Source organism: Pantherophis guttatus, chromosome 2 (genome assembly GCF_059756535.1).
Source record: "Pantherophis guttatus breed Tessera chromosome 2, ASM5975653v1, whole genome shotgun sequence".
NCBI classification, from domain to species: domain Eukaryota; kingdom Metazoa; phylum Chordata; class Lepidosauria; order Squamata; family Colubridae; genus Pantherophis; species Pantherophis guttatus.
Window position 1 is genome coordinate 206,307,086 of NC_142064.1, and position 26,201 is coordinate 206,333,286.

At 40.7% G+C, this 26,201-nt stretch overlaps 1 protein-coding gene across 4 annotated transcripts in view; it reads left to right on the forward strand.

Annotated features, from left to right (window-relative positions):
* Positions 1–1,001: 1,001 nt before the first annotated feature.
* Positions 1,002–26,201, forward strand: part of DAG1 (dystroglycan 1) — a 90,848-nt gene continuing 65,648 nt past the window's right edge. The window contains exon 1 of one of the 4 annotated variants that reach the window (XM_034441383.3): positions 1,002–1,321. The gene's annotated coding sequence lies outside the window, so the exon portion shown is untranslated. Of the gene's footprint in view, positions 1,808–26,201 lie in introns of all 4 variants that reach the window. The other 3 variants (XM_034441402.3, XM_034441392.3, XM_034441410.3) reach the window with 3 other exon arrangements.

Consider the following 26,201-nt stretch of genomic DNA (forward strand, 5'->3'; position numbering starts at 1 on the left):
CCGGTTCTCCAGAACCAGTCAGAACCTGCTGGATTTCACCCCTGAGCTAAGGTATAGCTAAGGTAGACTTTGGCCACCTAATGAGAAGGAAGGACTCACTGGAGAAGAGCCTAATGCTGGGAAAGACTGAGGGCAAAAGAAGAAGGGGATGGCAGAGAATGAGGTGGCTGGATGGAGTCACTGAAGCAGTAGGCATGAGCTTCAATGGTCTCCGGGGGATGGTAGAGGACAGGAAGGCCTGGAGGAACGTTGTCCATGAGGTCACGATGGGTCAGACAGGTCTTCCCAACTAACAACAACAAGGTGTAGCGATCTGCAGAACACCTGTACTAAGGGATTCAGTTGCATAATCTGCGGACCTGCAGAACACTTAACTCTGGCTTTACTGAAGGAATCAAACTGAACTGTCTGGTTGCTTTTTTTCATCCGGAGATTTCAGAGTGGTTGTGCGTCCACATGCTCACCGGCTTGGCGTTCTCCAGCTAGATTGGGCCAGCTCCAAAAATCCCAGCCAGCAGCTACCCTCCAAATACAACACGTGCACTCAAATGGTCGAGCTAACTTAAGTTTAGGATCCTTAAACTAAAATTCCAATATTTTCGGGGAATAACGTCGCAGCTTTTATTGCTGTTTCCTTGCACTTTACAGATGTGGAGATATAGAATACCTTCCTCCCCGGGTAACCTCAGCAGTTCCCTACAAAACAAGGATATTTTAGGGTTTCCGAAAAGATTTCAGCCTTGGCCTCGCTTCTACAAAGAGGCGCTGCAATGCAGCCTAAGAGGCCGGGCCTCAGGAAAGCACTTGCACCCCCCTCCTGGGTTTTGTCCCTTGGAGGAAAGGAGAAACCCAAGAGGGCTTCGCAGGTGGGGCGATGCATGTGCGGGATTTCTTTCACCTCCCGCAAGAATGTTGGGACCCACCAATCGGAAACCGACAAGCTGAAATCTTACTCAGTTTTGCCCAATAAGAAATATAAGGAGGGGCGTGGTCTCCATTCTGGGAGTTGAGGAGTGGGGGGGGGGGAAACAGTGTAAGCAGATCCCAGAAGGTGTAGCCCGAGGAACGCGCACGGCGAAGAAGAGGCGTGGCTTGGCTCGGAGAGGAGGCGTGTCCTGCGGTCGGGTAGGGGGAGTTCTTGCGCGTGAGGCGGAGTCCGACGAGTTGAGTTAGGTTGGGCTGGGCTGCCGCTGGCCAAACAAGCCGACGCTGCCGAGCGGCGATGTGTGTGTTGCAGCTCGAGCTCGGGCAGGCTCCGTGATTGGTTGTGGCGCGCTCGTGCCGGCGGTTGCTAGGCTCCTGTGCGCCGCCCCTCCCCCAGGTACGTGTCGCGCGCCGTCGCGCTTGCTCTGTCGCCTGGTCTGTCGGTCACTGTGCCGGTGGCGGGTCCCGGGAGGGAGCGGCCTCCTCGCGGGCCGCACTTCGGAAGGGCTGGCGGGGCGGGGTGGGCAAGGAGCGCGCGAGCCCCGTGGTAAGTGAGCCCGGGCGCCGGAGAAGCTTCGCAAAGCATCGGTGGAAAGCTGGGTTGCGGGACTCCGGGAAGTCCTGAGGCCTCTCGGCGCCCCGGATTAAGTTGCAGCGGTTGGCGCTTTGGGCGTTCTCAACCCCCCCCCCTCAATCCCTCAAAGGCTCTGGCGCCTCCTTTCTCTCACAGCCGCGTCCTGGTGGATGGGCTTCCCCTGGTGATCTTCGCCGTGGGTCTCTCACCTTGGGCCTGGGCCGCTGCCCTCCCGGCCGAAGGGGCGTGTGGCGGTGAGGTAGCCGGTGAGCGGGGGATCCTTGAATGCAACCGAGACAAGCTCAGCAGGTGCAGGTGGCCTTTGGGCATGGAGGGGGGGGGATGCGCGCTGAGGTGCCTCCGAGCTAGGTTGGTGAGCCTTGTGTTGTCATTGACGGGGAAACGTTGGGAAATAAGAACCTAGGTTAGGAAACTGAGCGGTCTGTCCTTACAGCCGAGGAGGGTAGCTCTTGTTTCTTTGCCATTTTTAGTGATCATTGAAGGCCTTTCTCAGAAACGCTGCAGTTGTTTCTCTAAGTGAGGAATAGATGTTTTTGATAATATGGCACTACTGAACAGGCAAGGTTCTTTAGGTTTTGGCCAAAAGTTCTGGAGATATCCAAGTTAAGAGATTCAAAAAGGGGTTGGGAAATCGTTAAAAGGTTCCATTGTATACTATATGCCGAATAGAATAGTGTAACATTCATTTGCAATGTCCAGAATTCACAGCCACTGTAATTTGATTTAGATAAAAGTATTCAGCATTATGTCTCGGTGGGCCTTCCAACAATCTTGTAAAATAGGAAACCAAGAAATATAATCCTTTGCTGTCAGTAAAGTATGTACTGGTTGGCTTGCAGCTGTGTGTAGCTAATTTTTACAGTTGGAAGTACCAGGGGCTTTTTAAGTGCTAGGCAGGAGATAGTGTTTTCCTGTTGGTGCATGTTTATATATTAAAGTTATCTTCATGTTTGTGGCCCGGAGAGTTAGGCCTGCAGGAATCATTGACAAGTTAAATGTAAGTTTGTTTAAAAAGATCGATGTATTCACCAGAGGTTCTATTGATCTGTAAAGTAATGTCTTGGAATCATTATTCTTGTAGGTAATGCTGTCATGATACCAGTAAGTGCTGGTATCCACCATATGGAGAATAAACAATGCATTTCAAAAGCTGAATTTAGTTCAAGCATTCAGCTAAATTTATAAATCCTCTGTATATTTAGAAGCGATACGTAAGGGCATGTTCAAATAGTGACCTCCTTAGCTGATGTAGTGGACATTTCCCCCATATTGCACTAGTTCCACAATTATTTGTTCTGGACATATGGACGTGTACAGAACTTACTTATACTGATTATGGGAATTAGACCCTGCTGCTTTTGCATAGTTGATCTTTTTAAAGGTTTCCAAAATACCAGTAGTTGACGCTTAAGTATGTATTGTGGACTTGGCTTCTTGGGAAATAACTCCTAATATAAATGTTATTTGAAATGTTGCATTCAGTGTGCAAAGTTATGTTTCCAGGAAATATTACTGAAAAGCCTTGTGTATCATGCATGTAACAAAAATACAGCAAAAGAAAGAAAATCCTTTAAATATATGTGTTGATAGTTTAAACCTGATTAACTGCTCTAAAACAATTCCAATGAAGGCCCTGGCAACAGAAATCCCTTAGAGAAAACTTTACAGTACATTTTAACTACCTTAATAAAGTATCTTAATAAAGAGGAACTTCAAAGCATGATTGCAGCAAAAGTTTAAAAATCTGATACAAAGTTTTTAATTTCTAACATGAATGCAGAGTAAGTAAGAAAAAGAAAAGAGGTAACTAAATTTTGCTTTTTTCCATAGAAAGGCAACTGCTTTTTTTGAAAATCTGGAACGACCTCAGGGTTTACTTTTTTTATGTTTTGTGCTGGAGTTCTAAAACTAGACCTTGACCCTTTGAGAAAGTAAGCAGAGCGATTTTCTCTGTTGTGTTCTTTTTCCTCCATTAATATTTCACAGAGAAAAGTTACTATGTAAACAGCTTCCACATCAATTCATACCTCATTTGCTGATTTTTAGACTGAAACATTACAGTACATGAATTCCTAAGATGTTTGTGTTCTATCTTGAAATTATTTGACTCCTTTATAAATTATGTGCTAATTTTTATGATACTTTTCAAACAATTATGTTCTGAACTTATGTCAATTTGAGAGGCTGGCTCTGGTAGCAGTTTGCAAATTAAGATATTCCAAGAAGGCAAGTGAAAAGAAAGTTTCAGGAGGTAAATATTGAATTCAGAGGTAATAGTAAACTAAAGCAGTTATTTATTTTCAGTATCTCTCTTTGCTGTTATTTTTGCTTAAATATTTGAAGGATAGATGAGACCAAAATGTTTTTTCAACTTTCCCTTTCTAGTAGAATTGTTCATAGAAGGTGAGTATTCTGTCTCTAACAATGTAGTAACTTTATTCCAGCTGTTCTTTCTCTGTGATATGTGGTTGTATTGCTTTCCCCTTGTGAAGGTGTTTTTCTTGTGATGAAGGGTTATAATTTTGAGGTCTCTCTTGCTCCTGGCTAATATATGAAATCAGAATATGGTGGTATTCACCTGTCTAGCTTAAGGCACTGAATAATTATGTGATTAATATTAATTACAAATTATTTGGGACTTCAGTGGAGCTATTGGTTAAATGGCAAGTCAGAGGCGGTAAAATTATGCAATATTTTATATTGACCTGCTTTGATAAACAGTTCTATAACTTTTACTGCCTAAAAGATTAGCAGGTTTCTTATAGAATATACTAACATTTTGTGTTAACATTCCAAGTGAATAAAAATGTTTTATGGTTAACTCTTGGTTCAGCATAAGGGCTTCCCTTGCTTGTATTAAGAGTGCTAATAATTTAGGACAAAAATCATTCCTTAGTTTAGGGACAAGGAAAGTTCCTCAATGTACAAAAAAATAATTTTCTGAGTACCCAATGCAAGATGTTTTATGGATCCCCATTTTTACAAAGACATAACTATTTTAAATGTGTTACTAAGCCACATTCTTTTCTCAAATGCATAGAGAATGAGGAAAAGTTCCTTTTAATAAAGATGTATGGTGGTATGTTGGCTGTAACCTGCATACCAATTATGTTTGTTCATTAATTCCCAAATGGTGTATCAGTTGTGCTGCATACTTGCTATGCTAAATAAATTAAATAAAGAGTACTGTGCATACTTAGTATGCACACAAACTATAGGCTGCTGCTGCATATGTTCTTATCTCTCTCCAATAAGACTTCACTGGAGGTTTGCAGTTCTATGTAGTCTCTGCATTCATTATAATTTGAGTATGCAGTCACTTCCAATTCTTGACATGCAGCGGGATTCTTGCCTTCAAAGGAAGCTGCCCATTGTATTCAGCCAGATGGCATGCCATGAACATTGATGTATGCAAAAATGAAGGAGGTATTCCTTTGAATGAGCATATTTCTATGCACTCCAACACAAATCCTTTTAAATCTAATGTTTAGAATTTCTCTGGTAAGTAAATGCACATTTTTTCAGACATTTGGGAAGCATTGCACCAATTTAACTAGGTTGATAGTGATTAATGTAATTCTTGTTTGTATATGAATCTGGCTTCTTGGTTAGATTGTAAACCACCATTGCACAGAAATAATTCAAAATAACATGACTCTTAGAATCAGTCCAGAGCATTGAAGAGTAACGGTATACTGGTAAATTTCTTTTTTGATTTCATAATTTGGATAAAGACAAAAGAGTTCCATACACATTTTGCTTCTATTTTAGCTACCTTGCATTCGATTGTAACTCTTCCTTGACTAAAGTATGATGGGAACTTCAGCATATAAAATCAAGAATGCATTTGTAGTGTAAATATTCTGGCCTGTTTCAGTAAGTACTTCAAATGGAAGAGAACCCTTAGTTTTTAATTGTGAATTTGATAAGTTGTTGAGCTCCATTGTTAAACATCAACACATGTGAAGTGCTTTTTTTGTTTCTCTTGAAAAAACTCTGATATATTTCATATCTCATTCCTATTTTTTTAAACTTCCCATACATAATTACTTGGTTCTGTACAAGATTTAACTGGCAAATTGCTACCATAAGACTTAATTCATAATGGAAGCCCTTCCAAAATAATATGTGAAGGCAATAATCATTGATTGTAAGTAGCTTTAGAAATCACCACCACAACAAATATGATGGGATTATTGCAGAGCTGGTATCTTAGAGTCTTAGAGCATATAGATCTTTTTTATTCTTGATATTGCAGTGATAAAATGGACTACTTAATTGTTGCAAAATATTTATATAGCTCTCTTGGGATGTGTTATCAGTGTTCTTAATTACTAAAAGAAGAAAGAAAAAAGGTGCAAAGTATAAGTTTTCATATCTACTATTTCTTTGTTAATTGACTTTTGAATGCTAATCATGAGAGACATTGAATATATATCTTGACATTTCACTAGCCATAGCACATATTCATTGTCTGGATGGCATTGCCAGAAAGTCATTGTACCAAGAAATAAATTATGTACTCTTTAAAGACATCAGGCACTAGTAACGAAGGATAAATAGATCATTTTTGGATTTTCTGTTAATTTCTCCAAGATTCTTAAGTAAATTGCCACCTGTTTTTTTTCCCTACTGTTATCATATAATCTTGGTGGTTATTGTAAAGAAAAGCAATTTAAATTTAAAACATTTGTGGAATAAAGAGACAATGCCTTGTGTAGAGAAGAACAGTGAAAGAATAGAACCGAGTATTGAATGTATTATCAATTTTTTTAAAAAAATAGGCAGAAAAATCTCCCATTTTCAACTCCAGAACAATGGCTAATACAATAAACAATTTTAGCGATGATAACATGAACTCTATGAAAATTTCATGTCACTTTTGAGAAGAAGGTGATTTCACCAGTGATCAAATTCTGGTTTTTCACAGACAAAATGATTGGAAAAAATCAATATATTCTTAAGGATAGACATTTAACTCAGTATTGCAAACAGGAGAGATCCAACATGATTAATAAGGGGGCATTTTTGTTACCAGTATGTAGACCTACGAAGCAAGTAGTCAATGCTTTGCTCATGGACTTCCTGAAAGCGTTTAGCTTCCTACTACAGGAATATTGTTGAATTAAATGGATTCCTGGCTAGATTCACCATTCTGGATCTACTTTTCTATTTTAATTGGTAAACATTGTCTTTTTACAGAAAATTGTATCTACAGTGTCTAAAGTATATAATTTCATGTTCAAAATATCTCAGTTTTACCTAGTTCGATACTTGTCAGTGCAGAGTTGTGCGGTTACAGTGTCCCTCATTTTTGTTTTATATTGCTTAATGGAATTAAATAAGTCATTCCTACAAAAAATTCATTTGCAGATTGAATCAATTTTGCCTTTTGTTTTAATAATGAATTAATAAATTCTGGATCAGTAGTGGTAACATTCTTTACTATAATTCTTTAAAATGCTTTCAAAAGTACATACAAAAACCAATGTCAATTATATAAACTTCCTCAAGAATAAATATAGTTTATAGGGAAAATGTAAATCTCCCTCTCTAAAAGTAGATTACTACTATCTTTGATAGCTCCCATACAGATATTACAAGTTTGACAAAGAATAAATAATTTCTGTTAGAAGGAATAGATGGCTGGCTTTACATTTTATTAGGTTAGGGATTGGAAAAGAGGAAAGTCTAGCCACTGTGCATTGTGCATTGGAGTGAAAAGATGTAATTAATCAGTCAGAATTTTGTGTAAGCAATTACAGAGATTACTTGTAACTTTTCATTACTGTTCGGTAATGGAATGTCATAACAAAAGTATGTGAAACCAGTAATGTTAATTATAGGTGGAGCTGATAAGATGTGCTTAAGTCAGAAGTAAGGTTGACTAACTTGTAGATTTGAATTGTTCACAATAAACCTCGTTCACAATACATTAACTTCTGGTTCAAATTTTGTACATCAAGAGATTAAAGAAAACTATATAAAAGCCCCAAGCGGCTGTCAACAGACTCACTTTCAAAGCTGTGACATTTTCCTAGCAAAATTTGTTGTTTAGTTTGTAGTAAAGTGAGTTGGAACTATTAGGTCATGACTTAATGTATGGTACCTAATAAAGACCTGGAAAATGTTTTTAACATGGATATTGGCCAGTTAATAGCTGGTTAATACAATTATGATCTTTTGTTGTTCTTAGATTAATATGCATGCACACAAATTTGAATGTGTAGTTTTTATTATGTCATTAGTAAAACATTTAACTGATTCTTGTTGCAGGCCTTTGCGTGTTTTAAGCTGGTCTAGTGTCATGGAACAGGCATTCTTATAAGATGCCCAGAGTTACCATGTAGGGAAGATGGATGACATAAAAATTTAAAATAAATAAAAATAAATAGAATTTGAAATTTCATCATTTGGGGTCATTTAAATCAAGAGAAACTTTGACTAAGTTTTAGTTTTTTTTAAATTGGGGGCTACAGTGATATTATAAAGTTTAAAAAGTCAGGAAATTTAATTAAACAACTCAGCAGTACTCTTTGGTGTTTGTCTTGAGAATTGTCCCAAGTTAAAAATCCATAAAAAATTGGCTAGCATTGGGGAAATTGAAATGAGCAATGGTTTTCATAGGGCCGAGAACATGGATATTGGTTGATTCTGGGGAATGGGGGGAAAAGGACAAGTTCAGTCTGATTAACATCATGTATCTGAGATTTGTTTCCTGCTTGACAGCCATTGAATTCAATCCAGATTTTCCAGCCTGTTAATCAGCAGAGAATGAGAAAATGAGAGGATGTGAATGTAGATTTGGTGTTTAAAAGAAAGCTGTAGTCCCTGACAATTTTGTTAGCCAAGTGCTATCTCTTTTTCTTATGAAATATGATTTATGCCATGCCTTCCCTTGCTTATGTCACCTTGGCTAAGTATCTCTAAACATCCTATTCTATAAATAGAAAACAATTACAATTAAAGAGCTCCCTGTCCTGTTCCTGTAGTTTGGTAATTTTGGAGAAATAAATAAATAAAAATCCATGCTACATGGATTCCTTGTAATCTTAATTTGTTTTCACAACACTTATCTGAGACAGTTAAAGAACTAATAGCTGCATTAGCACTAGCTGCATTAGCACTAGCTGCATTAGCACAATATGTTAAACTTGGTTAACTTCTCACTTTAGAGTGGGGAGGATGGTTGGCTTAGTATGCTAAGTGAATGTAAGCCATTTGGTTTGTTATTTCTCAGTTGGTTTTTTGAGAACCCAGAAAACAGGTTAATTGAGTAACCAAGTTCGGTATGTTGTGCAAACATACTACATGTCCTGTGTAGTACATATCAATTTTGGTATTCTTTTGCTTCTTTAATTTTACAGTGTTGTTAATTTGTTCAATAAGTTTTCTTTGCATTTCCAGTCTGTGTGCTACTGCTTAATTTAGAGTGCACTGCAGACATATTTATACTAGTCTAGGCATGCTGATTTGCTTGCTTTTAATATTGGTTGCACCACAGTAGTATCCTAAATATAGGTTAGCATGCCAGTTTGGAACATCCTGTTAAGAAGTTGAAATATCTGGAATGTTAATAGGTTTTTGGAGAGCTACAATCCCTTCAGACTTCAGTTGATGCATTTTAGTATGTAAGTATAACAACATATAACATATTAGAATTGAAGGGGGGGCATCTGTACTGTCGCCAGTAATAAGTATTCATCTAGCTATGCTGAAGTTTTAAATTTGTTTTTTAAACACATACTTGTATTGAGTTCCCAAGTAAATATGCATAAGTTACTGTTCCTATCTGACTGTAGGAATGTCTCTTGGGCCACTTTCATATTTTATGAGCATATAATTTTCATTTATAATATACAGTTGAAACTAATTGCAGGGGAGTATGTGTTGCAGTGAAAACAAAGAATCTTGTGGATAAACATTATTCAAGTTGTTATGATATATTTTTTATCAGAAACATGGAATATTAACTTGAATGTTAAGAACAATTTCCTCTACCAAGTATTAAATCCTTATGCTAAGAAAGGATGAAAGTGGTAAATTGGAACAGTACAGTAGATGAACATATTTGTTCCTGGTATGAAACATCTGACTACTAAAACATGAGTAAAATATAACTTAGATTGTATAGTATCAAGCAAAGTTATCCTTCCTCCTGAGAATTTTTATTCTGATTTCAGTATGCAGTCAAATTAAAAGATTAGTTTAGAATTTTGGGTAGAAAACAGACATCCTGAAATTGATCAGAATTAATTCAATCAATTTCTAGAGTTCTGATATGGACAACTGATTTCCCTCTTCCCCATTTAACATTTTTTTTAGTAATTAAAGTCAATGCTTTATATATCTAATGTTCTCTTAAAAGCTTTCTTCCTTTTTTAAAATGATACAATAGTGAAATATATGCTTCCTAGTAATTATTTTGGGATTGGATGCTATTTGACACATTGCAGGGGGCTTTGTAGAAACATAGGATTAGAAAGGAACCTTGGAAGTCTTCAGCCCCCACCCCCCAAAAAAAAATCCAGAGCAAGAATCCTTATATCATCTCATGCAAACATCTGTCCAATATTTACTTGAAAATCTCTACTAATAGAGCACCCAGGACACCAGAAGGTAGGATATTGCATTGCTCAGTAGTTCTCACAGTTAAGAAATTTCTCCTTATTTTAAGTTTGGATCTCTCTCTGTAAAACTTTTCATCCATTAGTTTTCATCTACCCTTGGGTGTTGTGGAGAATAATCCACAACCTCTTCCTTGTGACAGCCCTTCAAGTATTGGAAGACTGCTATCATGTAGCTTTAGGCTAAATATATTACTTCAACAGTTCTTCATATGATTTAATCTCCAAGCATCTCAGTATCTTTGTGAGTCTTTTCTACATTCTTTCCAGTTCCGCAGCATCCTTCTTGTATTGCAGAACTGGACACGCTATTCATTTATTAAAATATTGAAGAGGACAGGACAGAGCCTATTCAGGTACCCTATACCATCTCTCCATGCAGACATAGATCTACATGGGCTTTTTATCAGGTCCGCCTGATTCGCCAGTTGCGTCCCTTTCTGAATCGGGACTTCTTACGCACAGTCACTCAGGCACTCGTCACTTCCCGCCTGGACTACTGCAATGCTCTCTACATGGGGCTCCCCTTGAGGAGCACCCGGAGGCTCCAACTGGTGCAGAATGCGGCCGCACGGGGGATTATGGGAGCGAGGGGGCGCTCCCATGTGACACCTCTCCTGCGTGAGCTGCATTGGCTTCCAGTGGTCTTCCGGGTGCACTTCAAGGTGTTGGTTACCACCTTTAAAGCGCTCCATGGCATAGGACCTGGGTATTTGCAGGACTGCCTTCTGCCGCCGATAGCCTCCCACCGACCAGTACGCTCCCACAGAGAGGGACTCCTCAGGGTGCCGTCAGCCAGGCAATGTTGGCTGGCGACTCCCAGGGGGAGGGCCTTCTCTGTGGCAGCTCCTGCCCTCTGGAACTATTTGCCCCCGGAGATACGAAGGATATTGGATCTCCGGGTCTTTCACCGTGCCCTGAAAACTTTTCTTTTCCATCAAGCAGGGCTGGCGTGAACCCCCTCCCCCCTTTTTAGTCTTTTTTAAGTTTTTTAGTTTTTAAATTGTCATTGGGTTTTAATTGAATTGTTTTAAATTGGGCCATTTATGTAATTCTTTTAATAATTTTAAATTTTGTATTGGTATGTGTTTTAGTTCTGGCTGTGCACCGCCCTGAGTATACAAATTGAATTAAATAAATAAATAAATAAATAAATAAATAAATAAATAAATAAATAAATAAATAAATAAATATTAAGAACTACATATTTTGAGTATGGTGGTTCAGCCAGTTGTGAATCCATATGACAGTGGCACCTCTATCCTGCATTGTTCTGCTTTATCAAGAAGGAAACTCTGGTCAGCTTTATTAACTGTTTTACTAACTCTATGCATACCCCATATACAAGTTTCCTTTGGTCTACTAATTAGTTACATATGGGACAATCTCTTTTTAACAAACTCACGTTGAACTAAAATACTGTGCATTTGATCAGTGACCAGCAAGATTTGGAAATATACAACAGAGAAGTAAAATCAAATGGGTGAGATGAAGTACTAGCATAACAAAGATTCTCCATAATAAAAACATACTGTGTTTCCCCGAAAATAAGACATGTCCGGATAATAAGTCCAATCAGGCTTTTCAATGCATACGATAATATAAGCCAGCCCTGCAAAGTAAGCCCCCCCCACCAACTACTTACACGCATGCTCAGCCGATCCCGCCATTTCCTCTGGTTGCTTGCCGCGCAACCAAAATGAGGTGAGGCCGGAGGGGGGGAAAGAGGGGACATGCCCTCCCCTTCCTGTTCTTCGCGCTTGCTGAGCAGCCCAAATGTCCCACCCCACCCCAATGGCAACAGCAACCTGGCTGCTTCCCTTCCTTGCCATCTCTTTATCGAGAGGGTTGGCAGGTGGGGCGGGGGAGAAGACACATGGAGTGAGACTTGGCTCCCCTTGCCATCTCTTCTCCCCCCCCCTGCTGAGCATGGCATCTCTTCTCCCCCCTCGCCGGGCATGGTTGGGCTCCTGCCCCTTGCTTAGCCACCCTCCCCCTTTAGAGATGCAATTTGGGGGTGGCAGTTGGGGCGGGCGAGAAGCGGGATGCAGGTCTTACCTTTCAAGCTCCATCGCTTTCCTCGCTGTTGTGTCCAGGGAAACACGTTGTAAAAGAAAATCTTCTCGCAAAGTTTTCTTTTACAGCGTGTTTCCCTGGACACAACAGCGAAGAAAGCGATGGAGCTTGAAAGGTAAGACCTCCGTCCCACTTCTCACCCACCCCACCGGCCACCCCCAAATTGCATCCCTAAAGGGGGCGGGTGGCTAAGCAAGGGGCAGGAGCCCAACCATGCCCGGCGAGGGGGGAGAAGAGACGGCAAGGAGAGCCATGTCTCTCTCCATGCATCTCACTTCTCCACAGCCCACCTGCCACCCCTCTCAATAAAGAGATGGGGAAGGGAAGCAGCTGTTGCTATTGGGCTGGGGTGGGATGTGTTGGGCCAATTGGCTGGCACAAAGAACAGGGAGGGGAGGCGATGGCAGTGACAGGACATCCAATCCCACGCCGCCTCCTGCACCCTCAAAATAATGCGACCTCCCGATAATAAGGCCAAGCCCTTATTTGGGGGGTCAAAAGAAAATAAGACCCTGTCTTATTTTCAGGGAAACACGGTAGCATATAACTACTATACTGGTGTGTTACCTATGCAAGTATAAATCTAAAATATTGCAATCTATGAGATAAAAATACATATCACTTAAAATAAAATAGCTAAGACATAATGTAATTTGTGTAATGTATAAAAATATAACATAGTAAACAGTGATGAATAAAAACTGGTTATTTCTGTAACCAATTATGCCTTATTTTCATCACAGCAATACAGAATTTGGCTACCGCAGAAGTAATAAATAGTTGAAGGTTCTGAGGTAAAAGTTTTTTACAACTTTTTAGTTTGTATATCCACAATTACTATTCTCATAAAGAATTTTTTTAATTGTTTAGACCATGTTTGAAATATCCCAAAAATGACCACTTTAAAAATATTTTTGAGCTTTTGATAGACATCTGTTATAGGTTTTAATTCTGACATGGGATTCCATCAGGTAATAAAGCAACTCTGATCCTTTGAGGCTCCCAAATTCCCTCATCCATATTATTTCATTAGAACATGCTTAAACTGAAGATACTGACATGTGGTGAATTGGGAAGACCAGAGTGAACTTGAAGATGGGCAAAATACTTTAAAATATTTATTACATAGTAGTTGATTTAAAGGCATGATTCCAACTTCTGCCTGAGCTTTCCAATAGTAGATTTTTTCCAAAGTATTGCCGTAGATATTTATGAACTTCATTATTAGAACACAGTTTACATTCCAATATAGCCCAAAGATATTTCACTGCTTGTACTCCTGGAAATAAAGGCCTTTTCTGCTATGTGTTGTTCTGTGTATTTGCCATGACTGCAAATGAAATAAATAACTTTCCAACTTAGCCTTGATTCATAAGTTTCTTTAGCACCCAGGGATGCTTGGCTTAGGCTCATGTCGGATGTCTCACATTTCTATATCTTTGCTTCAAGCAAAGTATGGTTGAACTAGGAAAGTTATTATTTCATGTAATTTAATTAATTTTATAGATTTCTTAAACTGGTAACACTTTGATCTTTCTGCATCAACAAAAAAATGCAGTACTGAAAAAGAAAAATAAATGGAGAAATTGTCTCTGATACTAATATTTAACTTCATAAAATTATTTGGATCAGAAAAGTTTTTTTTACTCAATTTGTATAGATAGAGGTATTGAAATGTGTTCTCTCCACTTGCATTCTGAAGTAAAACATCTTCAGAAACGCTAAATATAGGTAAATACTGTTAGTTAAACCACATATACTCTGATTTTAAAGAGTGGCATAACAAGATGATTTGTGCAAAAAAATAAAAACCTTTAAATGCAGAATTCAAACACTTTTCCAATACAATACTAACTTTTCTTTATATATTTGTCTTTCTTGTACAGCTTTATCAGACCCAATGATTTGTAATGCTTTTTGTTCAAGATACATAAATAAGGATTAAAATATGGGTGAAATATACAGTAGCACTGAATTTTAAAGAATTCATTAACATTACAAACTATTTCAAAACCTTTGTTCTGGGACTAAAGATGACAATATAGAACTGTGAATTTCTGACAGTTAAAATACCATTTCTTATATAAGATTACATTTTTGACACATATCTTTAACTTATTAGAGATTGAATGTAGATTTGATTTTAATCTAAATATTTCACTAAAATATCTAACACTATTACCCAAAACAATTAACATTCTTGCCACCGACTCTTTTGGTATTCGTTGAAATACTTCCTTTAGAACATGAGTAACAAAATGTCTCATTAGACTGCTTGCTTTTATTTGTTTTAGGAACATTTGACCAATGTCCAAATACTTCATTTACGATCCCTGTTGCTGAATTATGTAGATTCTTGATGTCTCTTCAGTAGCAAAACTTCCTATATTTTTTTCATTTCTAACTCATGCAAAACTTAATAGCCAAGATACATGACCATATCACAAGAAAATTGTTTATCGTTTACAAAACATATGACTCTACTAATTTGTATCTTGAGTTGATAAATAGTTTATGAATCCCAGTATGGAAAACAGTGGTTTCACTAGTACAGAGGTATCAAACTTGTGTCGTCATAGCGTTGTCACATGACATTGTGACTTTTTTCCCCTTCACTAAACCTGGCATGGGTGTGGCCAGCACGTGACGCATCTGGCCCATGGGCTGCGAGTTTGACACCCCTGCACTAGTAGATCAAATAAATATCTTTTGGATGTTTGAAAGAGCTATGGTGGTTAGAATGCAGTATTGCAGGCTAACTCTGGCAACTGCCAGGAGTTTGATCCTCACCAGCTCAAGGTTGACTCAGCCTTCCATACTTCCAAAGTAAGTAAAATGAGGACCTAGATCAATGATGGCTAACCTTTTTGCCGTCATGTGCCAAAAGTGGGGGGAGCATGGGGGATTGCGGGTGCGGGTGCCCCCATCCATAATTCAATGTGCCTCGCCCTCCCGTGCATGCACACATCACCCCCCACACTTCCCCCTGCTTTTGGCACGTGATGACACGGTGGGCCTGGTAGGTCTGTTTTTCCCCCTCCCCAGGCTCCAGAGGCTTTCTAGGAGCCTGGGGAGGGCAAAAACAGCCTTCCCCATCCCCCCCGGAGGCCTTCTGGAGGCCGGAAACAGCCAGTTTCCCGACTTCTGGTGGGACCGGAAGGCCTGAAAATAATTTGCCCGGTGCGCGCATGTGCGCTGGAGCTGAGCTAAGGCAACACTCGTGTGCCCACCAATATGGCTACGGGTACCACCTATGGCACCCGTGCCATAGGTTCGCCATCACGGACCTAGATTGTTTGGGGAAATATGCTGACTCTGTAAACTGCTTACAAAGAGCTGTAAAGCATTATGTAGCAGTATATAAGTCTAAGTGCTATTGCTATTGAAGCACTTGACCTTGATAAAGAATAGTCATTTGCATTCTGTGTGGAATATGGATGTTACTTGATTAGAAGAAATTAATGGAATTTTAAACAAAACAAACAAAACTGGCTTTTCAACGTTTTTTATCCTTTAGATTTCTTCACAGTTGAAGTACAGCCTTCATTATAGTTAGGTGTTGTTTTTGTTTTGTACTTGGAATATCTAGGTTCAGATGTAAATTCAAACTACAAGCAACATTGGAAATGAGGTATAAGCTCTTAGGCTATTTTTTTCTTGGTTTATACCCTGTCTTTATACTAGTGTAGCACTCAAGCAATCAGGCAAAAAGAGAAGAGAAAACCAGCTAAAATCCATTTAAAACAGCAGTTAAAATAATCCAGTTTAATCTAATTTGGCAAAGTTGAGATGAACATCAAAGCTTTTCATAGTCAACAGTGACTTTCACCTTGATCTTTCCTTGAAAAATAACTAATTTGGCGTAATCATGAAACTTTTAATATACAGGTGGTCCTCAACTTATGACCTTTAGAAGAGCATATGACGGCCGTGGCCAGGGGGGCCTTTTATCAGGTTCGCCTGATTCGCCAGTTGCAGCCCTTTCTGGACCGGGACGCCTTGCGCACGGTCACTCATGCCCTTGTCACCTCCCGGCTGGACTATTGTAATGCTCTCTACATGGGGCTCCCCTTGAAGAGCACTCGGAGGCTCCAACTGGTCCAGAATATGACACCCCTCCTGCGCGAGCTGCACTGGCTCCCAGTGGTCTTCCGGGTGCTGTGGAATGAACTGCCCCCGGAAATACGTAAGATCCCCGACCTCCGGGTATTTCGCTGTGCACTGAAGACTCTGTTGTTCCGCAAGGCGGGGCTATCGACATGATAATTTTAAATTGGAGTATTTTAAATTTCTGGAGTTTTAAATGGAGCCAAATTTATTTAATAATTTTAAATTTTAAATTGATGTTTGTCTTATGTTTTTAAATAGGCTGTACACCGCCCTGAGTCCTTCGGGAGAAGGGCGGTATAGAAATAAAATAATAATAATAATAATAATAATAATAATAATAATAATAATAATAACGACGACGACGACCACAATTGGGCCCAAAATTTCTGTTGCTAGCTAAGAGGGACAGTTGTTAAATGAATTTTGCCCTATGCCCTTTCTTGCTGTAGTTGTTAAATGAATCATTGCCATTGTAAAGTTGTTAAGTGAATCTGGTGTCTCCATTGACTTGTCAGAAGGTAGCAAAAGGTGATCACATGACCCTGGGACACTGCAACAGTCATAAACATGAGTCAGTTGCCAAGTATTTGAATTTTGATTGCATGACCATGGGGATACAGCCACAGTCATGTGAAAAATGGTCATAAGTCACTTTTTCCCATGTCGTCATAATTTTGAATGGTTACTAAATGAACTGTTGTAAGTTGAAGACCACCTGCCTTTTGAATAAATGGACTGATTCTTAGAGTCTGAACCAGCAGTGAAATCCGGCCGGATCTATCTGGTAGTGCCGACGGTGGGAGGCTCCACCCACCTGCTGGGATGTAGTTACATCTGGTTTTTGACCCTCTGTGCATGCTCAGAAGGCTCTGTACATGTGCAAAAGAGGCGCGTGTACGGATAGCGCGTTCCTGAACCGGTAGCGAAGGTAAGTGGATTTCACTGCTGGTCTGAGCCCAATATTTTAAGGCACATGAATGCATATTAGAAACTTTTCAGTGTTTCATATCTTATTAGACCATACAGAAAGTCCGCAGTACTTGTTAGGAATGATTAGAAAGTCTTTATATGGAGAAATAAGTCCTAACTGAGGTGATGAAAAGTGGCGATGAGGCTAAGAACCAAAGTTTATACAATTAGGCTTCTGTCTTACAGCGTGAAGTGATGTAAAATATACTTACAAAGTACATTCATAGTGAAACACTTGTTCCATTTACAAACCCCCTCCCACCATCACCCACTCACTGAAAAGAAATTAGCTTTATTACCATGACTCTGGAAAGTTATTGTACTTGTTAGACTGAAACTTTTTGGAGTCTCACTATGAGATTCTAGACATTTTGGCAAAGGTTATTCTTGTCAGGTACTTCTCTTGCTCAGGAATTACTAAATCCACTGGGTGTTTGATTCACATTTTTGAATAATTTTTATATGGAAGGTCTATTTGTTGAGGGAAAAATGAAAAAAAAAGTTGTTAATTCTGTTCTCTTGTCTAGTACTGTAAACTTTTTGTGTGGAGGACTTGGTAAATGTTTCCTGGCACTTTGATACCTTCTTGATAATATAGTGTTCACTTTGCAAATTGTAATCTATAAAATTTATATTTTTTTGAATGTATTTTATCTTAAAGCAGGGATCATAGCATAGCCCTGTATCTAACATATAAATAGGAATTAAAAAACCAATTCTCCAGAAGTTGGATGTTATGCATCATTATTCCGCTCTTCGGCAATTAATGGCCATTTCCTCATGTTCCAAGATGAAATTTTATTTAGATTTATTCCTATAAAAACATCATATGATTATTCCTATAAAAACATCATATGATTAATCAGGCTTTTGGCTCAAGTACTGTTTTGCCAAATTTTTATTGACTTGGACAAGATTTTTTTAGACTTTTTAATCATGCCTTTATTATTTTTATAAATAACTGAAGTTGGCAAACATATCTTTCCTTATCTTATTGTCTCCATAACAACAAATCTGTTGTTATGTTGAGAGTATTGGGCTGAGAGTGATCGAACCAAAGTGATTCATGTTTCAGGCCTAGACCAGAACTACAACTCACAGCCCTCTTGTTTTTAGTCTTGTGCCTTAACAATTAGATCAGTTGACGATTGTATCCTATTGAACTGGCTGCAGAACTTGGGGCTGATGAGGGGCTGATACCTGACCAACTTGCTTTCACAGGTCTTTTTTGTCCCTCTTTTTTAAATCACTACTTTACAAGTGACTAATGACTAATATGGGAGTACTGGAGATTCTTGCAGAAACCCCCTAGGGCCTTCTGGATCCACATGAAGGGCTGTCTAGGAACCAACCACAGAACAAGAGGTCATCCCTTCCACAAAGTTGTTCATTGATGTAATTCAACAACAATGGAACCAACCTGGCTCCTTTGCAGCTCCTAGTGGGAATGATAGGAAGCTTTATAGTGCAGGCCCGGATCTCGAGGAGCTCCGACAATTACCGATGGTGGATGCTTTCTGACCTCCTCGGCCATCCTTCCTACCGACATTGTAGAAGGCTTAAAGACAGAGGATAGGAAGGCGGAAATGTCCTTCCACAAAACTCATCAGGTGGCCGTCTGGGCAATCAGCAGCAACAGCTGCTTCTTTCTTCAACCAAGCCTCCTTGCTCTGGCTCTGCCAGATGCAAATGAGGCTGCCCCTTGAGGAAACCAGGCTGCACCAAGATGTAAATAAGTTGGTGGCGCCCACCGAATTTTCAGCCGACACAACACTCAAATTCGCATCCAGAGCCCTAGCTTCCAGCGTTACATCACGTTGCCTCCTGTGGCTCCGCTACTGGCAGGCCAACATGCGGTCAAAGTGAAGGTTAGCATCAACTCCCTATAAGGGTTCTAATCTCTTTGGAGAGGCACTGGATCCCATCCTCATAAAGAATAAGGACAGGAGGAAGCTGATGCCCTACATGCACAGGAGAACGGATCGTAGGCCCTCACCTTATTTCCAAAGGCAGCCATTTCAGTCTGCTGACACCAGCTCCAACACCACGCAGTTTCAGCGGACCTATTCCCAGGGTTCCGACCACTTCAAGACAGATCTAGCTTCCGTGACAGAGGCAGGTGACAACCTCCAGCCAAGCAATCATTTTGAGGGTCCAGCAGCAGGCCCTTTCACCAGGGAAAGTGACTACCAGGCCAATCCCCCCATTGGTGGTCGACTGCATCTTTTTGCAAGCCAATGGGAGGACCACAATGGATGCTTGGATCCTACAAACAGGCTAGGCCTCCCACTGGAATTCCTCTCCACTCCTCCGACTCACTTCATGCATTGCCCAGTCCCCAAAAACATAAAGAGAGCCCTTACGGAAGCCAAGGTCCAACACTTGTTGGACATCCATGCCATCGAGCCAGTTTCCAGGGGTTTTATTCTATCTTTTTCCTAGTACCGAAGAGTTTGGGGGGCTGGAGAGGAATTCTAGACCTCAAGAAACTCAATGCTCATGTAATGTACAAATGTTTCAAGATGCAGTCCCTACAATCCATCTTGGGCTGCAACGTCTGTGGACCTGAAGGAGGCTTACCTCATGTGCCCATCCGCCCTTCCCACCGAAGTTTCCTGCGGTTTTATTATGCATGGCTCCATTTTCAGTACTGGGCCCTGCCATTTGGCCTGTCATCAGCCCCCAGAACCTTCACAAAGCTGTTGGCAGCAGTGGTGGCGAACATCAGAGCACTCCCTGTATGGGTACAGTGCTACCTAGATGACATTTTAATACAGTCGTCCTCCCGTCTCAAGCAAAAAAGGATTCCAAACCGTGATCCGGACTCTTCAGAGACACGGGTTTTCAGTGAACAAGGAAAAGAGTCACCTGGTCCCCACCACTTGCTTTCTTCATCTCAGTGCGATGATAAACTCCAGGTCATGTGAGATCTACCTTTCCCAGGACCACCAGGACAGTATAAGATCCTTAGTGAACCAGATCCGGTCACTTCAGACAGTGTCCCTGGCTCTCCTCTCGCAGTTCCTAGGAAAGATGATTTCTTGCATTGCAGTTGTGCCTTGGGCACGTCTGCATGCCAGAACTCTCCAATGGTTCCTTCTGCCACACCAGAGAGCCGGCGGCAGCATCTCCAGTGCCAGGGTGCAGGTCCCACCAAAGGTCCTTGCTCTCTTCACTAGTGGACTTCACGAGCCATAAAGAAGGGATGCGTATTCAAGGAGCCCCAATGCATAACTATAACATCAGATGCCAGCCTATTTGGTGGGGCGCTCACCTCCAGTCCCAGGTGGTTCAGGGGTGGTGGTCTCTGGCGGATCTAAAAAACAATATAAACTGGCTGGAGCTCCAGGCAGCACACCTGGCTCTCCGCCACTTCCAGGAAGCCATTGCAGACCATCACGTCCTGATTTTAACAGACAATGTGGCCACCAAGGCGAGAGGGGCACCCACTCCAGGTCCCTCATGAGCGAGGCAGAGAAATTGGGGCTCTGGGTGGAGAGGCACATGCTCTCCATCAGAGCAGAGCACATATCAGGGGGGACAAATGTGCAGGCAGACTGGCTAAGCAGGATGACAATAGACCAGTCCGAGTGGGGCCTGCATCTGGAACTTTTCAATGAACTGTCCAAGAGGTTCGGCTATCCGATCGTGGATTTGTTTGCCCATCCGACGAACGCCCAGTTGCTGAGGTTCTTTTCCAGGTTTGCAACACTGGGGGCAGAAGGGGTCAATGCACTCTGCAGTCCTTGGCCTCAGAGGCTGCTCTACGCCTTTCCTCCTCTTCTCCTCATCCCGAGGGTAATCAGGAAGGTGTTAGTGGAGAGGGCGGAGGTCCTTCTTCTCGCCCCTCATTGGCCCAGACGCCCCGGTATGAAGGTCTGGTCAGCCTTTCAGTGTCCCCATCCTGGAGGATTCCCCAGGAAAAGGATTTCTCTCAGCCAGGGAGTCGTGCTCTTTCCAGAGCCTCAGTGGCTCCAGTTGACTGACTGGCACTTGAGAGGAACCTCCTGAAGAGGGACAACTTCTCCAGGAAGGTGATACTGACGATTCAGGCTTCCAGACGGCCTTCGACAAATCAAATTTGTAATGCAACCTGGACAGCGTTCTGTCAATGGTGCTCCAAGGGACACATCAACCCCACCTTGGCATCGGTCCCCGAGATCCTGGATTTCTACAAGAGGAGCTGGACAAAGTGTTGTCTCCCAACACCCTCTGTCGGCAGGTGGCAGCATTGTCCACAGTACTGACATGTGAGAATCTGCAATCCCTCACTCAACATCCAAGGGTGCGCAGCTTTCTCAAAGGGACCGCTAACCTGAAGCCCTCTGTGGTATATAGATACCCCACCTGGGACCTTACCTTAGTACTACAGGCCCTCATGTCCACGCCATTCGAGCTGTTGAGGACCACCAGTCTCCAGTTCTTGACCCTTAAGGTCACCTTCCTCATGGCCATCACTTCAGCCAGGAGGATTTCTGAATTAGCGGCCCTATCGGTGTGAGAGGATCTTTGCATCTTCCATTTGGACAGTTGTTCTGAGGTTGGACCCCTCCTTTCTGCCCAAGGTGAACTCATTGTTCCATAGGGCCCAGGAGATCATTCTGCCTGATTTCTGCTCGGGACCTAATCATTCCCTGGAGGAAAGATTGCATACCTTGGACGTCAGGTACAGATACATCAAAAGAACAGCATCCTTTCAGATGAATCCCTGTTTATCTCGTTCCAACCTTCATCCATGGGCAGGAGGGTGACTCCCTCCACTGTAGGCCATTGGTTGAAGGTGTGCATTGGCAAGTCCTATGAGCTTAAGGCCAGACCTTTACTGGAGCGGATAACGGCCCATTCGACCAGGAGTGCAGCCATAATGGGCAATGTAGGCATCCATTGAGGATATTTGCAGGGTGGCGACTTGGTCCTCCCCATTGCCCTGTATCCGCCACTACAAGCTAGACGTTTTTGCCTCGGCTGAGGCGTCCTTCGGGCGGAGAGTGCTCCAGAGAGTTCATCCCACCTTGGGGACCTGGGACCAGTCTGTTTCCCATCTCTAGGACTTTAAGCTTGGGTATGTCCCATGCTTGGATTCTCCAGCGCACTGGAGAAGGGGCGTTGGTCTTACCTGATACACCTCTTCTGAGTGCACTGTGGGAGAATCCAAACTCACCCTGATGACCGTCCTGGTCCGGGGTGGCCACCATCATCAACGTACCACTTCTACTGGAGAGTTACGCATTCAATTCAAGATTCAATTCAATGTGTTGCTTATTTCAAGGTGTTGCTTTAAAGCTCTTTATGGCATGGGACCAGGTTATCCAAGGAACTATTTCACCCAATGGTATCGGCCTGCTCCAATCAATCCAGGATATGGCTAAATTTTGGTTGGCAGGTTTTAGAAGAGTAGTAGACCAGGCTAAGAACCAGGCACTCTATGTTGGAGGTGGCTGATGGATTAACAGAGAAGATGATACCACTGTACTGATCTTGCGTTTTTCTTCTCTCTCTATTTAATGTTTTTATATTATTTTAATATACTCACTTTGCAGAGTGAGATAGGAGGCATATAAATTTAAATAAATAATTTGCTTCAAGCATCAGAAGAGGTGTCAATATTGTTCAGAGTTATTCCAGGACAAGAAACTGTTTGGTAAAGATGTACATTTCAGTTGGCTGCTAAGAAAATATTTCTAAATGTAAAAACTCTTCAGTACTAGAACTCTACTTCACTAAAAATGTTTAAATAACGCTTAGTAGAAGTTTGCTTGGATTTGTAGTAGTGGATTTCTGCATGGGCAGGATTTATTTTAGGTAATCTTCAACATGCCTTCCAGGCATTTCATTTTATAATCTCTAGAGCAGACCTGGCATTTAATGGCCCACAGGCCACATCCACCCTGTGGGTGGTCCCAGTCTGGCCTGTGGTATTGGCATGGGGCAGGGCATTGGTGGAAAGAGTGGCAGGGTGTCTATGCAGCATCAGTGGGGTGGCAATAGTGTTGGGCAGAGTGGTGGGGTTGGCCCTCCAAAACAGTCCCAGTTTCTCAGATAGTCCCTTGAAAAAATTAATTACCCATCCCTGTGATAGTGTATTCAGGTTTTCTTGATTCCTCCTGATCCATGTGTCCACAGTCACTTGACTGTCATATTTTGCTTGACCATCACATTTTGCTTGATCAAGTTAATTTATGGAAGAGGAGGAGAAACATGCATATTTCTTGAGCATTGACCCCAAAATATGTTTGTTTAATATGAATGTTTCCTTAGAAAACGCAGCATTTTGCCAAATCTAGAAAACAGAGCAGGTAAATACTTTAACTGTTTTCTTTTATGCAGAGGAATTATTTTGACTTTTCTTATTGAGTTCCTGATTTGTCAGAAAGTCTCCATAGTTATTAAGACGCTACAGGCTTTTTTGTTTACTGACAAACCTTTTGGTCTGCCAGTACCTCTTTAGCTTATCACAGAACCTAAGATGATAAAAAAACTCTTTAGTTTTTGTGGCATCATTTCTCTTACTGCTGACCTAAGTAAGTGGTTGTTTTTTTCAAACATATAATTGCTACAGCACAGGACTCTGAAAGTTATCCTACTGGTACTAAAAATCTTTTAACATTTTCCATTCCCTAATTAAGTTACTTTTTATTTTAGCTATTTGCATTCTGTGTTGTCTGTCTTGTTCCTCAATTCCAAAAATGCTGATTAGTTTGGTTTTATGAGAATTCTTTCTAGTAAAATATGTCCAGTTTTTCCTATAAAAATCCTGCAGATATATCAAAACATAATTAAAAAGATGAAAACTGATACTAATAAATTAAAGAAAAGAAAAAATAGAAAGTGCAAAAAAGAAAATAGAAAAAATAGAAAAGAAAAATAGCATAGTGAAGAAAAATCACAAATGACTTATCCCTTCATCACAAGAAGTATAAACTATTTTAATAATTTATAATCTTTTAAAATACAACAAATGATCTCTTTTGCCTATATCTCATCTCTTATCTGTAGACAAATACTTAAAAACTGTTATTCAGTCCTGATAGCAAAAGTTCATTGAGAGTTACCAGAGTTATCATATCTATTTTAACCTTAATCAAGTAAAGCAACTTTTATATTCCTTGCTTTTACTTTTAACAATCTCGATCTTTAAACCCTTCAAACAATGTGCTAGAAGTTGATTTCTTTTAATTTTTTCTTTGTATTGTCACACAAAATTCTTCAAAGCTTTAAGATGTCGCTTTTGTAAATCCAGTATAGGAAAGTTATCTTGAGTCACTCTTTCGGCTTGTTATTTATATGTCCCTTTTAATGATTAAGATATCAACCAATTTATTATTTACTTATTAGATTTTTATATGCCTTTATTACTTTGTATAAGTAACTCAAGGTGGTGAACATACCTAATACTGCCTTTTCCTTCTATTTTCTCCACAATAACAACCTTGTGAAGAGGGGGTTGGGCTGAGAGGGACTAACTGGTCCATGGTCACCTGGCCGGCTCTTGTGCCTAAGGCAAGACTAGAATAGTCTCTTAGTTTCTAGGCCAACACCTTAACCACTACGCCCAACTGGCTCTTTCATTTGTATATCCAGTGTATCATCTTTTTCCATATCATTTTTGTAGTCATTTTAAAATCCATTTTATTGTCCAGTAAAACGTGTTCCTCTCCCATAATATATTTCAAACACGTTCTGTCTATAATGGCAGAAACTTTTAAAATTAACTTCTGAATTCATTGTTAACAAATATACTTTAGTACGCCCAATGTTAATGTATTTTGCTGTCTTGTGGTCTCCTTGCAAGAAGCAATTGTCTGGAGCATTTGGGTGCACTTCCAAGACTTTGTCTAGAGACTTTGTCTATTACAAAGACCTGTAATAGTCTTTGACTATTACAAAGACCTTGTCTATTTGCCAGCTCTTCATTCTGTTTGGTTTTCGGCTCTGATTCTGGCAGAGCTGCTTCCGGTTTGCTGTTTCTTCCTCAGATGTCATCTGTATAAATTATAACCCTTTGCAACCCAACCAAAGAACCATCAAGACAACTTCCACCAACACTGACAGGGCAAGTCGCTAGAATATAAAACGAGAGCAAATCCAAGTTCCTAATACTACTGATGATGTTACCTAGTTTTGGGTAATGAAACGTCTGCAAGAAAAAAAAACAAGCTCGGAGAGTACCAAGGATCACTCATTTCAACCCTGAGCTACAAATATTCACTTTAACCACTACACAAACTGGTTGATTTTACTCACTCCAAATTATGGTGACCTCACTTAGTGGTGTTAGGTATATTAACAAAGGAAATGGATCAAATCTGTGTATGCCATCATAAATCAATTGTCTTCAAGTTGTGCTCTAGTATTAAGACCTCCTTAATACTAGAAGGAAGACTTTAGGTTTTCCTAAAGCACTGTCTAGGAATTCTGAGAATTGCTCAGCCAGTATATCTGGAGGACATCTGTTTGGGGCAGGCTGCCAACATCCAGTTAGTAGTGGTGCTAGAAAATAGCATCAGCTGCAACTTCCAGATGCTTTTCAAGGTTAGCCCAATGTTGAAGATATTGCAACAATCCACTCAAGAAGTGACTAAGCCATGAGTGACCACGAGCAAAGCCTTTAGAAGGGATGCAACTGGTGCAGAAAATGAAAATGTGAAAAAATTTCCACTGCTGCCAACTGCTCCTTGAACCGGAGCTCTGGGTCTGGGAGGACCTCCAAGTTGTATCTTGTTTGTGGTAGTCGCATCCAGAACATGAAGGAGTTGTGGGCTAGAATTTTCTCTTCCCCAACATCAATTAGAAAGGATCTTGGAAGAAAGGGGAAAGTTGTCATAATCCTGTGCCCTGCATTTATCTGAAGTTAGCCCAGAAGGATATCATGTTGGATGGTATCGAAAGCTGCTGAGAGA